This window comes from Octodon degus, unplaced genomic scaffold (genome assembly GCF_000260255.1).
Source record: "Octodon degus isolate 3935 unplaced genomic scaffold, OctDeg1.0 scaffold00269, whole genome shotgun sequence".
In the NCBI taxonomy this organism is placed as follows: domain Eukaryota; kingdom Metazoa; phylum Chordata; class Mammalia; order Rodentia; family Octodontidae; genus Octodon; species Octodon degus.
In genome coordinates this window covers 1839708-1849779 of record NW_004524845.1, presented here as the reverse complement: position 1 = coordinate 1849779, position 10072 = coordinate 1839708, and positions in this window count along the sequence as shown.

Here is a 10072-nt window from a genome sequence, read left to right as displayed (position 1 = left end):
CTTTGATCAAAAAATTTGGGACACCACTGAGATACAAAGTGTCACAGCGCAGGTTCACTTATGTCCTGAGTCCTCACTAACCTTGAAAAGTTAGGGCCAAAATATTGGCTATCCTTGTAACCTCTCTTTGTCTCTAATTTTTGATCTGCAAATCTTAGTTATGAAACATCCAGAAGAGGTTTAATGATATTATTATCATGCAACAGAGGCAGTTGAGCTTAACATTACTATCTGTGTGAATATCAAACACTTTAGACATAACAGGGAACCACTATTTTCCAACAACCATGGATACTGTAAAATTTATATCCCTATAGAATGTGAAAGAAACTTACAATTTTACACAGAAATTTAGACATCAAACTGTTTATAACATTGCATCAGGAAAATCATATTTCTCATGTCTCTTTTTTGCTTTTATTACCTTTTTTCTTATCAAATACTACCTTTAAAGAGAGAACAGCAATAATTGATTTGACATTAGAAGCAACATGCATTTGGAAGACCAAAATGATAGATATTTCAAGCATGGTTTTAGTATTACTCATTGCTATCCTCAGTTTAGTTGCTTAGTTCACAGATATCAGCATATATAATTAGCCAGGGTGAGAATTCTACCCATCAACTGCTATTTTCAACAACATGATGAAGATTCATAAGAACATTGGCATAGCCATCTTCTTTATATAAATGTGTGGTTTTGCCTCTGCCATATTTCCTAAATTTTCCCCTGTTTTTCTTCTTTGATGTTTAATCCTAAAATTCTGACTTTCCATTTAACTGTGTTATAACTTTCTTTCTTTCTTTTTTTTTTTTTTTAGTGTTTACACTAGGGAGACAATACAATGTTTACACATGTGGGACTGATTTATTTCACTTATGTATATAGCTTCCACAAGTTATATAAGTTGTATCCACTTACCTAAGAAGTCTTCAAAATTATATTTATTTATAGCTGAGTAATACTCCATTGTATTAAAACCTCCACTTCTTCATTATCCATTCCTCAGGTGATGGGCATTTTGATTGTTTCCGAGATTTAGCTGTCACAATTTGTGTTGCTATAAACATAGACTCACATATATCACTGTGATGTGATGTTTTCACTTCTTTTGGGAAAATTTCCAAAAGGGGGATAGCTGAATATGTTGGGGGTTTTTTCTTTGTATTTTAGGCAGAGGTCTACAGGGTGTTTAGTGTCTCACTACTAAATTGGGATCATAGTGATTCTCCTATTTACAACCTCCCAATAACTGGGATTACAGGTGCTCACCACCAGGCCCAGTCTCAATTGCCCTCTTAGCATGCCCTGAGGGCAAGGCTGGCACAGCAGGCCTGTAATTGGATTGAAAGAGATTTCTAGTCTTAGATTTTGGGGAAATCACCACACTGATTTCATAATAGCTGCTACAGTATACAGTCCCACCAAAAGGGGAGAAGTGTTCCTATTTGCACACAACCTCTCCAACATTTGTTGTTGGTTGATTTCTTTATAATTGCCATTCTTCCTGGGGTGAGAGACTATCTCAATGGTGTTTTAATTTGCATTTCACAAATGGCTAATGTTTTGGAGCATTGTTTTCTGTATTGCTGTGCTTCTTATATTTCTTCATCTGAGAAGTGTGTGTTCATCTCCGATACTAACTTTGGATTTGTTCTTTAAATTTGGGGTCCATAACATTTTTTAGTTCTTTCTAAATTCTAGATAGAACAGCTTTGCCTGAGTGATTACTAGTTAAGACATTTTTCCAAATCTGTTGGTTGTCATTTCACTCTGTTGGTAATTTCTTTTGACATGCAAATCTTCTCAATAATAGGATGTCCCAGTCATTAGTACTTTGAATTATTTCCTACACGGTATGATTTTTGTTCATGAACTGTTTGCCTACCCTATGTCTTCAGGATTTCCACATACTTTTTCTTCAGGAGATTTAGTGTTTCAGCTTTAATGTTTAGATCTTTGATCGATTTTGAATTTTCTATAATGCATGGTGATAGACACGGGTCAAGTTTTAGTTTTCATCATGTAGAGATCCACTTTCTTCAGCATAATTTGTAAAAAAGATTATCTTTCTTCCTTCAAACATATTTGGTGATTTTGTCAAAGATGAAATGGCTGAGCATGTTTGTAGCTGCATGTGTGTCTTCCAAAATATTCCATTGATCATAAGGTCGACTTTTTTGTCAGTACCATGAAGACTTTATCACAGTAGTGCTATAGAATAATTTCAAGTCAGGAATTGTAATGCCTCATGCCTTGCCATTGTTGCCCAGGATTGCCTTTGCTATTCTAGGATTTTCTGGAGCCAAATAAATTTTAGGAATGATTTCTCTTGGTCTGTGATATATGTTGTGCATATTATGATAAGGATTGCATTAAATCTGTATGGCAATATTGGGAGTATGACCATCTTGACAAGATTGGTTCTTCTTATCCAGAAGCATGTATTAACTTTCCATTTTCTGAAATCCTCTGTGATCACTTTTTTCAGACTTCTGTAATTTTCATTGAATAGATCTTTTATTTCTTTAGTTAGATTAATTCCTAAGTATTTCTTTTTCCCAAGTGCTATTTTAAAGGGTTTTGTTTCTCTAAATTCTCTTTCACTGTGCTTGTTGTCTATGTAGAGGAATGGTATTGACTTTGGTGTATTGATTTTTCAGGCTGCTATGCTACTAAATTTGGGAACTAATTCTAGTACTTTCTTGTTGGAGGTTTTGGGTCTTCCAAGTAGAGAATAATGTCATCTTCAAATAGTGATAGTTTTACTTCTTGTTTACCAATTTTTATTCCTGTTATTCTCTCCTTTTTCTAAAATCTCTATCTAAGGATTCCAGAACTATATTGAATAGGAGTGGAGAAAGAGGATATCTTTGTCTTGCATATGATCTTGAAGTAAAAAAAAAATTAAAATTTTCCCCATTTAGAATTATGTTAGCAGTTGGATTGTTATAGATGACTTTTATGAGATTGAAGCACAGGCTTTGTATTCCAATTTTCTGCAGGATTATTATGATGAATGAGTCTTGGACTTTTCTGAAAGCCTTTTCTGCAGTAATTGAGATGATTCTGCTCTTTCCCATCTTGCAAGATGGTTGGTGAAATATCTGAGAAGGCATACACTTGAGAGAAGAAACCTGAAGCCCAGAAGCCTTTGTCCAGTGGTACTGGCAAAAAGGGTAAGGTGAAGATGGCAAAAAAAAAAAATATCACAGAAGTGGCAGCCCCACTGTAGCCCAAATCCTGTCCTGGTTAGAGGAATTGGCAGATACTCCTGATCTGCTATGTATTCCAGAAAGGCTTTGTACAAGTGAAAGTACACAGCTGCTAAATCAAAGGTTGAGAAGAAAAAGAATAAATTTCTTGCTATAATCACAAAGTCAGTTGGTGGGGACAAGAATGGAGGTAGCCTGGTGGTTCAGCTTTGAAAAATGCCAAAATACTACTGTACTGAAGATGTGCCCCGAAAATTCTTGAGCCATGGTTAAGAAACCCTTCAGTAAGCATGTGCAGAAACATCGAGCTATCCTCACTCCCAGCACCATCTTGATCTTCTGCAGTGGGCATCACAGAGGCAAGAGAGTGATCTTCCTGAAGCAGTTAGAGAGTGGCTTGCTACTTGTGGCTGGGCCTTTTAGCCTTAATCCTGTTCCTCTACATAGAACACATTAGAAATTTGTCATTGCCACCTCTACAAAAATTACCATCAGCAAAGTGAAAATCCCCAAACACCTTACTGATGCGTACTTCAAGAAGAAGAAGCTGTGGTAGCCCAGACACCAGGAGGGTGAGAACTTCAACACCAAGAAAGAGAGATACCAAATTTCAGAGCAGCACAAGGTGGATCATAAAGCGGTGGACTCACATATTTTTGCAAAAATTAAAGCTGTTTCTCATCTCTGGGGCTACTTGCAATCCGTTTTTGCTCTGGCAAATGGAATTTAACCTCATAAATTAGTGTTCTAAATTACCTGCTAAGAACCTCTTTAAATAACTGATACATTAAAAAAGACGATCCTGTGGTTCTGGCATTTGGCTCTAATTATATAGTGCATTGCATTTATAGATTTGAGTATGTTGAACCTACCTTACATCCCTGGAATGAATCCTACCTGACCATGGAAGATAATCTTCTTGATGATTTGCTGTATTCTATCTGCTAGGATATTATTGAGGATTTTCCATCTATGTTCACGAGGGAGATTTGCCTATAGTTCTTTTTTTAGTTGCATCTTTCTCTGCTTTTGGTATCAGTATAGTACTTGCCTCCAAGAATCATATTGGGTGAATTGTTTGATTTTTAATTACTTTGAAGAGCTTGAGGAGTATTTGGTTTATATCTTCTGTAAAATTTCCTGTAGATTTCAGCTGTAAATCCATCAGGACCTGAACTTTTCTTTGTCTTTAGGGGTATTTTAATTGCATTTTGAGTTTGAGTGGCGGATATTGAGTAATTCAGAATTTTTATATCTTATTTATTTTTGGTAATTCGTATTTTTCTGTTAAGGTCTGTGCACTTCTCTGTTTTTGATTACATGAGTGTACAGATTTTCACAATAGCTATTGATGCATTTCTTAATTTCTGCAGGGTCCATAGTATCACCCTTTTCATTCCTTATTGCTTAAATTTTATATTTTTCTTATCTATTTTCAATGAGGCTAGCCTGGGGCTTCTCAGTTTTATTTAATGATACAAAGAATCAAATATTTGATTCATTAATTCTTTGTATTGTTTTCTTCATCTTGATTGCATTAATTTCTGCTCTGATCTTTGTAATTTCTTTCACCTTGGTGCTTCAAGTTTGGTTTGCTCTTCTGTTTCTAGACATTTGATGTGAAGAATTAGAGTATATATTTGTTTCCATTCTGTTTTACTAATGTTTAAGTTCACTGCTGTAAAATGCTCTCTAACTGCTTTGCTCCATCCATAAGTTTCGATAATTTGTACTTGAATATTCATTGAATTGCAGATGTTGTTTACTTTATTGTTTGATTTCAACTGTAACTCATTTCTTGCTGAGGAAGGTGTTTAATTCCCATATATTTATGGGGATTCTGTGGTTTCTTTTTCATTTATTTAGAGTTTCACTTCACTGTAGTCAGATAATATGCATGGGATAATTTCTGTTTTCTTGCATATACTTAAGCATGACCTATGAACTAGTATGCTGTCTATTTTAGAAAATATCCCCTGTGCAGCTGAAAAAAGTATGTATTCAGATGTGGTTGGGTGGAGTGCTCAGTATATTGTCCACTAAGTTCATTTGTTAAAAGTTCTGGTTCAGTTCTGCATCTTCGTTGTTAACTTTTGTCTGATTGCCCTATTTTTTTCCTTTGTTTGGTTTTTGCTTTGACATAAGGATGTTTTAAGGTCTACTGTTAAGATTATGGTATTGGACATTAGATTTTTCATTTTTTTTGTCTTTCACATTTATCTTGGGCGCTCCCTTGTTTGGTGCATACATATTTATGACTATTATGTCTCTCTCTTGTGTTTTTCCCCTAATGAGTATGTAGTTGCCTTATTTATTTCATTTGATCATTCCTACACTAAAGTTCAGATTGTATGTGAACATGATTACTATCCCTGCTTTTCTCTGAGGTGCAGGGGCCTGTAGTGCTGTTTTCCACCCTTCAACTTTCAGGCTACAAATTTCTTTATGTATGAGTTAAGTGTGTTTCTTGTGTACAGCACAATATTGGATTTTACTTCCTATTGCACTCTGCTGTCTATTTCTTTTAATTGGTGAATTAAGAATATTCACATTGATGCTTATAATTGAGATGTATTGACTTACGATTGACATGTTATTTACCTGCTGTTGTTTACTCATTTTTCTCCTCTGTTTAATTGTATACACTATTTGGGGGGTTCTTTTAGTTCCTATTCTTGGAATTGTGGTAATTTTGATCCCTCTCTAGATTATCTTTAGTAGTCTGTATAGGGTTGGCTTTGTCATCATGAAATTCTTTAGTCATTCTTTGTTAAGGAAGTTTCCCTTCTCCATCAAACTTGAAAGAGACTTTGGCAGGTTATAGCATTCTGGCCTGGAATTCATTTTCTTGGAGGACTTGAAGTTTTTTCCTCTATGCACTGGACTTCATGGTCTTTGAAGAGAAGTCAGAGTTATTCTAATGGGTTTTCTTTTAAGTGTGATCTGTTTATTTCTTTAGTGTCTTTTAGTATATTTGTACTATATGTTTTTGGGCTGGATTTCTGGGATCTTGACTATTACATGTCTGGGTGTTTCTTTTTTATACGTTTGAGAAACAAACAGCAATGAGACAGATTCAATCTGATTACTAGTACAGTTTCAGTACTAAATACATTGCATATTGTTGTCTTAGTGGTTATTCATTGTGCAAGATGCAGACATGGTATCCTATCCACAAACACTACTAGAACAAATCTTTGTATTCATTGAATTAAGAGAATGTAACTGTATATCTATCCTAATATGAATATACGGATACAAAATGGCCCTTCATTTGTATCCCGTTTTTTGTTTAGTTTTGTCAGAAAAGGGTATTCCATTGTGATTTAAATATCGTAGGTGGGTGAATTCAGCAAAATATTCAAATATAGTTCAGCAATTCATAATAGTAGTGGGTTTTCTGTAAGACTGTCAATGTCAGAATTTGTTGACTTGAGCCTTTTACAGCTCAGCATATTAATATGGCTTTATTTTTTTACTTCGTTCCTATACTTTTCTACCGGATGTTTAAGACCAAGATAAAGCAAGATATAACAAGAATTGTAACTTCTGTATCTGACAAGGTCATTCAAATCCCCTCAAGATTTAGCTTGAAACCATACACCACACTTTGTAGATCTTTTGTCAGTGTCAGCCATGTGGATGAATCATGGCCATTGCTGGAACAATTTTCTCCCTGTAAAAGGCTGAAAGAATGTTTTCTCTCCAAGTGTTTCTTCTTAGGCACACTCTACATCATTGATCACTTTCTTCTGTGGCTCCATAATCTCTTTGATCAGAAAATTCGGGACACAACTGAGTTACATGATGTTACTATACAGGTTCTCCTATGTCTTGAGTCTTCACTACCTTGAATGTCTAGGGCCAAAATATTGGCTTTTCTGCAGCCCTTCTTTTTCTGTAATTTTTAGTCTGCAAATTTAGGTTTTTAACTCTACCAAAGAGAAGCTTATCGTATTACCCTACAACATAGGCAGTTGATTTGAACCTATCTGTCTGAATATCAAACATCTTGAGCATAACATGAAACATGTATTTTCCATCAAGTAATGATATGTTAAACTTTAAGTCCTTACAGAATATGAACAAAAAACTAAAAAACAAAAAATATTTTTAAAAAATGAATAAACAATTGCATATTTTTTACACAGAAATTTAGATATCTAACCTTATACAGCATTGTAGCAGGACATTCCGATGACTTTTTTATCTTGTCTCTTGTTTTCATTTACTACACTTTTTTAACCAATGTTTTCTTGAGAGACAATATGGCAGTAATTGATATGCCATGACAGTCAGTACATATTTAGAAGTCCAGAATGGCCGGCAAACCAAGTATGACCCTTCTATTACACATTCCTATTTTCAGTGCATTTGCTTATGTTACAGGTATCAGTATATATAGTTATTCAGGATGAAAATCTTACCAAGTAACTACTACTTTCAAAAACCTGCTAATGTTTCTCAGGATCATTTCTTTACCCATCTTGTGCATATAAATGTATGACTTTGCTCCTTCATGTTTCTTAGCTTTTCTCCTTGCCCTCTCTTTGTTGTCTAATGCTCAATTTATAGCTTTCCTTTTAATTTTGCTATACCTTTCTATTTTTATTTCTTCTTTTGAGTTGTTATACTAGGGAGACTATACAATATTTACATATACAGGCCTGGTTTATTTCACTTATGAGTAATCTTCATGTGGCATGCATTTAAATTATAAATGCTTTGAGTTTATCATTCTTTATTGCTGAGTAATACTGCACTTTATAAAAATACCCCATCTTTATCATCAATTCCTCAGGTGACAGGCATCTTGGTTGTTTCCAAGATTTGGCTATCATAAATTGTGCTGCTATAAACATAGATACACATATATCACTATGATATGGTATTTTCAGTTCCTCTGGGAAAATTCCCAGGAGAGGATAGCTGGCTTGAATGGGATTTCCAGTCCTAATTTTTTTAAGGAATTCTCCACACTGATTTCCATAATGGTTGCACCTGTCTACCTTCCCACCAGCAGCGGAAAAGATTTCGTTTTTCCCCACAAACCCTCCAGCATTTGATTTTGACCGATTTCTTTATGAGAGGTATTGTTTCTGGGGTGAGATGGTATCTCAATGTTGTTTTAATTTTCATTTCATGGGTGCTTAGTGATGTGAAGCATTTTTTTCATATATTTATTAGCTTCTTTAATTTCAGCCTCTGAGAAGTGAGTGTTCATCTCAAATGCCCATTTCTGGATTGGGTCTTTAAATTTTGGGGCCCTAATGTTTTTCCTTTCTTTACAAGTTCTAGAGAGCAGATTTTTGTCTCAGTGTTTATTAATCATGATTTTTTTTTCCAAATTTATGTATTGTCTTTTCACTTTGTTGGTAATTTCTGTTTATGTGCAAAATCTTCTCAATAACAAGAGGTCCCAGTTAATACTTTCAAGTATTACCTGTGCAATTTGATTTTTGTTCATGAACTCTTTGCCTACCCCTATGTCTTCTAGCTGTGTTTTTAATTGGGTTGTTGTTATTTGATGCTCTATATGCTTTGATTACCTAAATGTTCAGATTGTTTCCCCATATTTGTGGAGTTTTCTGATATAACTTCTGCCTATATCCATTTTATATTGTTTGTATTGACTCCTTATTTCCCATCGATGCCTATTAGTCTCACTTTGCTCATCTTTGCATTGTCTTGCAGATGTTTAATTATTTTTCCTGAATTCTAGGTGTTTTTAAGAGATCTTTTCTTACCATTTCACTAGGTGTGAAGTTGTCTTCAAAATCTGAATCTCTATCCTCACTTTCTTTTTTTAAAGTTTTATTTATTTATTTATTTATTTGCGGTACCGGGGATTGAACTCATGATCTTGCACTTGCCAGGGAAGTGCTTATTCTATTGAGCCATCTCCCCGTCCTCCGTCTCCTCTTAACCTCACCTCTGCCACTACTCTTGTAGTTCAGTGAGCAGGACCTGAAAAACACACACACAAACACAGACACATACACACACACATATCCCACTCCTCTACCTGGGTGTCTTAGTTACTTTTTACTCGTTGCTGGGACAAATATCTGACACTCAAAATGAAAGAAGGAAAGTTTTATTTAGCTCACAGTTACTGGAGGGTTTAGTCCATATTTTGCTCGCTCCAAGGCAAACAACAGCTGTTCAGGCTGCAGAAAACAATGAAGAGCAGAGGAGGAGCAGCAGCTGCAGCAGTGTCCATCAAGCCTCTCTCTTCCTTCTGTGCTGACTGTGAAGACCAGCGCTGCACAGTGAAGATAGGAGCTCCTCCAAAGTGGCTCTGCTGCGAAGGTCAAGCTCCTCGGAAGACTGAGACTTCTCCACGAAGCGCAGCTGGCGGCAGGAAACCAGGCAGCTTCCTGCCTTTCTCAATTCCTGGGCCCTGCCCACCTGCAGCGCAAGGCGCCCATGCTGCCAGAGCTGATTTAGCCAAGTTGACACAATGTATCAACTAACACAATCCACCCCTAGTCAACTTGGCAACTAGACATACACTTTTTAAAAGCCAATTTCCAGGTATACAGACATGCTTAAACATTTTACAAATTGAACACTGCATTATATTAGAACCATGACATGCTACCCCTGGCCCTCTAAAGACTCATGCACAACCCTTTAAGCAAAAGACATTTTAGTCCATCTCTAAGAGTTGCCAAATCCTACCAGTTTCAGCAACACTGAAAAGTCCAAGTCCCAAGTTTCCAAGATCTAAGGCAAACTCTTAGCTGTGAGCCCCTCTACAAATGAAAAGTTAAACACTTTTAACATTCACAGGCACAAGATAAGCATTGCCATTCCAAAAGAGATACACAGCAGGGTATGAACACCTGGGACC